The sequence below is a fragment of the Lycium barbarum genome, chromosome 8 (genome assembly GCF_019175385.1).
Source record: "Lycium barbarum isolate Lr01 chromosome 8, ASM1917538v2, whole genome shotgun sequence".
NCBI classification, from domain to species: Eukaryota; Viridiplantae; Streptophyta; class Magnoliopsida; order Solanales; family Solanaceae; genus Lycium; species Lycium barbarum.
In genome coordinates, this window is record NC_083344.1 from 40,510,506 (window position 1) to 40,516,505 (window position 6,000).

Below are 6,000 nucleotides of genomic sequence, written 5' to 3' on the forward strand. Positions count from 1 at the left end.
GTAGTTGTTATGAATCATAATTCTTGACATGTTATGAGTATAATCTTGTTATAGATGATATTAAGAACATGGGAGAAACATTATAGGAGGACTAATGTAATGTTGTATTATTACCATGGTTATGGATGACCTTGAAATGGAAGTAGGAGAAATGAATAATGTATAGTTGATGAATATTGTTGAGTATGATATTATGAACATTGTTATTGCCGTTTGGGAGTTGTTATATGATATGGAGAAAGTTGTATAAACAAAGAAGATGCTGCCCAATTTTCTTTAGCTTTAGTTCAAGCATGCTTACGTTATCGATTATCTAATATTAGTACGAACTCTCTTGAAGGTAGAAATGTGAATAGTTGTCTTGACCCAACCGGAGGGCCATGACGGGCCCCCGGTGCTAACCCACCAGGGCACCTGTTATCGTACATCCACATTTCCATCTAGGTGGGCCACTTAGCTTAATCACAATTTCTATTCGTCATTCATGCTAATCTTATTGGGAAATGATACCTTCATAACATCATTAACAACTATACCCATATCAATGTACATAAGCCGACGAGGCTATCAAAATGATATACAAAATATAAGCCAACAAGGATTCAAGACATCTAACCGTATACAACTATCTACGAGCCTCTAAGAAGAGTAGGTAATATCATATAGGCGGGACAGGAATCCCGTCGTGCCCATGTATGTACACAAAATAATAATACCAAAAGCTGTATCTTCGGGTGAAATGGAGCTCCTCTATGTAGTCCCTGAATAAGAAAGTTATGGATCAAGCCTATCTCCCTGGCCACCGGCGGTCATGACTCAGCGTCCACAAACAAAAAGATGTCAGTACGAATAATGTACTGAGTATGTAAAGCATAATCAACATCATAATAGGAGCATAAGAGACAGCATGAGAAATAGCATAAGATGGGAGAATCGGGAGATGGTCATCGTCATAATTACTTACTTGTCTTTCATAGGGACCTTCCATTTCTAATGCGTGCTCGTGTACATACATATACACATATACATATATCTACATCCATATCCATATTTCTATCCGTATTCATATACATATTCATATCCATATTCATATCCATAGCATACCCAACCATGGAGGTTCGGTGGTTTCACATACCCGGCCATGACAAGGCTCGGTGATTATACATACCTGGCCCTACCAAGGCTCAGTGTCATCCGTACCCAACTGCAGTGGTGTGCGCGTAATAGATATCATACCCGGCCATATAAACTCGGTGTTACGTAATAGTCATACATACTTAGACACATCTACTTAAGAGTCCATACGTATCATCAACATCATTACCATTATCATTTTTGTTATGTCTACCCTTGGAGGATCAACTATCATATAAAGGATGCAATGGAATCATGAAAGTATCGAGGATCATGAGCTTTAGCAGCTTTAGAGATAGAATCATTTGGAGGACATTATAGAACTCATGAAAGGATATATATATAGCCAAGGAACCATGCCTTATTTAAAGAAGGGTTAGCCTTACATACCTCTTTGTCTTCTTAACTATCTAACGTTTACCGTTGAAGCTTTAATAATCTACATTTAGAAGGATTCATACCATGGTTAAGCCTTAATGATACTCTTAAATTCAAACTAGAATAATTCATAGTCTAATGAAAATTGGGCAGCATTTCCCCTATTTCATCAACTTCCACCATATCACAAAACAACTCCTAACAACCACAATAACATCCATAATACACTCATAATATCCAAATCGAGTAATCACATTATACTAAGCCTTCAATATTCACCCTCATGTTTAACTCATACTAGCAACTTCATACCCATTTGAGCACATTTTTATATATTTCTTCTTCATCATCATTATTACATTCCACAACAAGATTATATCCATATTATACTAGTTATCATGACTCAAGTTAGCTCACTACTTAAAAACATCACAAAAGTTACATTTGGCCCTCATTTTCTACTCTTTTCTTCAACCCAAGTTCTTCAACAACTAAGCATTCATGATAGCATAAAATAAGCATGAAAACTAGCCTTTTATCTCATGGGAATGAGCTTTGGATCAGCTATGAACTCATGTGAAAACCCTAGCTTTAATACTCAAGAATCTCTTGTAGTCTACAAACCCTAGGAAACCTTCTAACGTATGAACAGTTTGATTCTTGCCTCTTGATATTTTTTTTCTCTTGGATTGGGGTGGAATAATTTTAGAGAAGGGTTTTGAGATCTCATTACTTGTAGAAGATGAAAAATGAAATAAAAGAACCAAGGGCATCTATTTATACAAAACTTAAAAATCTGCCCGGTGGATTTTATACGGACCACTTATACGATCCGTACAATAATATGCTATCCGTCTAAGTGGACCGTATAACACCACTATGGAATTGCCCCTTTATGTAAAGGTTGAGTTAACTCCCAATTGTGCAAAAAAAATTCTCGATGATTCATTTGACTTCTAATCCTCGTGGAACCTTCTTGGCACTAATATAATACTTCATTAGCCATACAATAGGCCCTATTGTAGCTCCTCAAGGCATCACAAAATAATTATTAGCTCAATCATATCAAAACCTCCGAACACGACTTATATTTCACTTCTTTCATTGAACTACATTTCACATATTCGTATAACTTCGAAATCCTATAGTATAAACCATAAGCTATCCAATACATCACTTAATCTCATAAGTATTTCACAATCACCTTAAGCTCACATTAGCCTATCCACAAGGCAACACATACAAAATTTTTCGAGTTGTAACAATAGTGGAGGGGAACGTTCAAGTGATAAAGTAGCTAAATGAAAAGGTATGTAAGACTAGTCCCTTCTTTCTAAGGCATGATTCCTATGACATGACATACTCTATTTTTCCATGATTTTCATACATTCCGGAAACTATGAGCCTATGACTATTAAGAACTGCTCAGAAGATAAAGATAAGAGATATGTTATGAATATGATAATAATGATGATGAGTCAAAGCCTAAAGATCCCAAAGCTAATGACATGATATTCCTATGAAACTAATGAATCTTATACGTTCCTTTGATGTTATTCATTGTTTCTAGACCCACATTATAATGTTAGTTCCTTCGAGGTGAGGTATGATGATTGTTATTACTCTATAATGGAAACAGGGGTTCTCAACCTTACGTCACCTTGATATGATTATAGATTATATTTGGATTCTAATGCATGCTTTATGATGATTTTATGATGAGTATATGATGATACGATTCCACCGTGCCTAGATGGCCGGACATGTCACCGCGAAGGCGGGCAGCATACGATTCCACCGTGATTAGATGGCCGGACATGTCACTGCTAAGGCGGGCTGCATACGATTCCACCGTGCCTAGATGGCCGGACATGTCACCACTAATGCGGGCTGCTTATTATTACACCGCGCCTGGAGGGCTGGACATGACACCACTAGTGCGCGGCGTATGATGGTTACCCGGATGCGAGTTAACGACGATGGTACATGTGATATTTTTATAGATGTGAGATGTATAACACGTGTTTACTTTTTAAGGTTAATCAGATTATATCTTCATCTTATGCTTCATGATTTCTTTATTATGCCAGTACTATTCATGCCTTACATACTCAGTACAATGTTCGTACTGATGTCTTTTCTTTTTGGACGCTGTGTTCATGCCCACAGGTAGATAGGGAGACGGTGCGGATCCGTAGGAGCTTATCAGCAGATTCGCAGGAGCACTCCATTATTCCGTAGGTGCTACTTATGATCTAGTACTCTAGTAGAGGCTCGCAGATACGTACGTGTGGGTTGTTGATTTCCCTTCTGAACAAATAAGAAAGACATACAAAGTTCTATAGGGAAAGTTCAGAATGGAGATTATGTGATAACGAAAACAAAAGTGAGCACAAGAAAAGGAGGAGATAATTGAAAGAAGGAAATAAGAAGGAATCGAGCGAGATAAAAGCGCAGCCGAGAACACGAGTAATATATGTGACAGAGTTGTGAAAGAACAAACTATAGAAAGATGAGCAACAAAGCAGAATGAGTGCCAGAAAATGACTGGTATTATAAGAACAAATAGGGATGAACAGAATACGTTTTGAATGAGAAAGGGGTTATGTAGAAATAGTGTTTTCCGAAGAATATAGAGGTAGCATAAGATTCCTCGGGTACAGAATAAAAGATGGACATAGGCTGGAGAAATGGTAAGGGAATTCTAAAGGAAACACCTAAGATAGTCATGATTAATCGAGTACGAGTATAGAACAAAAGGGAAATATATAGCTATGAACTTAAAGGTGTATTATGACGACAAGGTGATAAGATAAGATTGTCATTAAGATGAACTCGATATGATTTTGAGTAAGTTAGAAGTCAGTGTTGGGTACACAACAAGAGTAAAAGAGCATAAGGCATAAAAGAGTGCTGCATATATATGACTTTACCTCGGAAACAGTGAAATCCATAAAGGACAAGGACTGTAGGCTGGAGGAAAAAATAATGCAAGGTAAATTTGTTACAGGAAACAGACGATACAGGTTAGGAAAAATAATTTTACAAGAGAGCCTTGGATACTTATCATCAGAATATAAGTGCTACCTAATTTAGAATTTGTAATGACTACAAGTACTAGTTAATTATGGATTGGAGTAAGTGGAATGTGGCCTTGGGTGAATTTCTACATTGATTACATTACTCGAGTACAAATTATCAAATAAGATTTTGTACTATATATCGAAAGATTTTCGTCGCTTCCTGACTTTGATTAAGGTTTCGTACGTGGATAAGAAAGTTATAAGTTATAGAGAAAGACGTGAGTATAGTACAGTATACCAAGTGAGTTAGAAAAAGGATTGAGTGAATTTGAGATTAGGGATAGGGACATAGAGCGGAATATAAACGGATAATAGTATAAGTACACCCTTAAGGGGGAAGCGGACAAAAATAAATGCAAGTATAAGATGGAAACAATTGACACTACAATATATTTGATATGGATACTTAAATTTTAGGAAGTTAATAAGATCTGAAAGCCAACAATCAATGGATCGAATTCAGGATAGTATTTGAGAATTATTGGTGAAGATTAGGGATAATACGACATTAGAAAGTGGATGCTTATGACAAGGAAGAATACGACAAGGAAATGATAACGGGTAACTTAAGAGATATTATAAAGGATAGCAATGCAATACTGGATTAGAGTTTAAGACGTTGTCAATGCGGTTACTTGCTAATAATACTGTAACTTATAAGTAGCAAAGGAGAAAGGATAGGAAATCTCCTATAGTAGGATATGAGAAAATCAAATAGTGAAAAAAGGAAGGGAAGGGAGTATGACAAGATAGACCGCAACTGAGTTTTAGTACAAATAAGATACGCAAAACAGGATGAACCAGGAGAAGAAAGTACTATGACTAAGATTGGATATACTTTATACAAGTTGTACAAGAATAGTTATGCAATCTACGAATATTTGTATGTTAAGAATGAGACCAAGCGTGTACTTGATAAGACGGGTAAGAATTCAGTAACAACAATGTGGGTGTGACAAGGAAAGGTGAAAGATGGTTTGAACCAAATTACCGGGACAGAATTAGTACTGAGGACTATGCTGGGTTATACCTCAAGGGGATAGTGAGACTTCACGGGGTCCCCACAGGTATTATCTCTGACAGAGGAGCTCAGTTTACAGCTAAATTCTGGAGATCATCCCAGGAAGGATTAGGGAACAGGTAAGTCTTAGCACAACATTCCACCCTCAGACTGACGGACAGGCCCAGCGTACTATTCAAACACTACAAGATATGTTACGGGCCTGCATTATTGATTTCAGAGGTAGCTAGGACGATCATTTTCTACTTATCGACTTTTTTTTATAACAATAGCTACCATTCGAGTATCCAGATGGCACTGTATGAGGCCTTGTATGGGAGGAAGTACTGGTCACCTATTGGCTGGTTTGATGTTGGTGAGACTAAATTAATAGGCCCAGACATG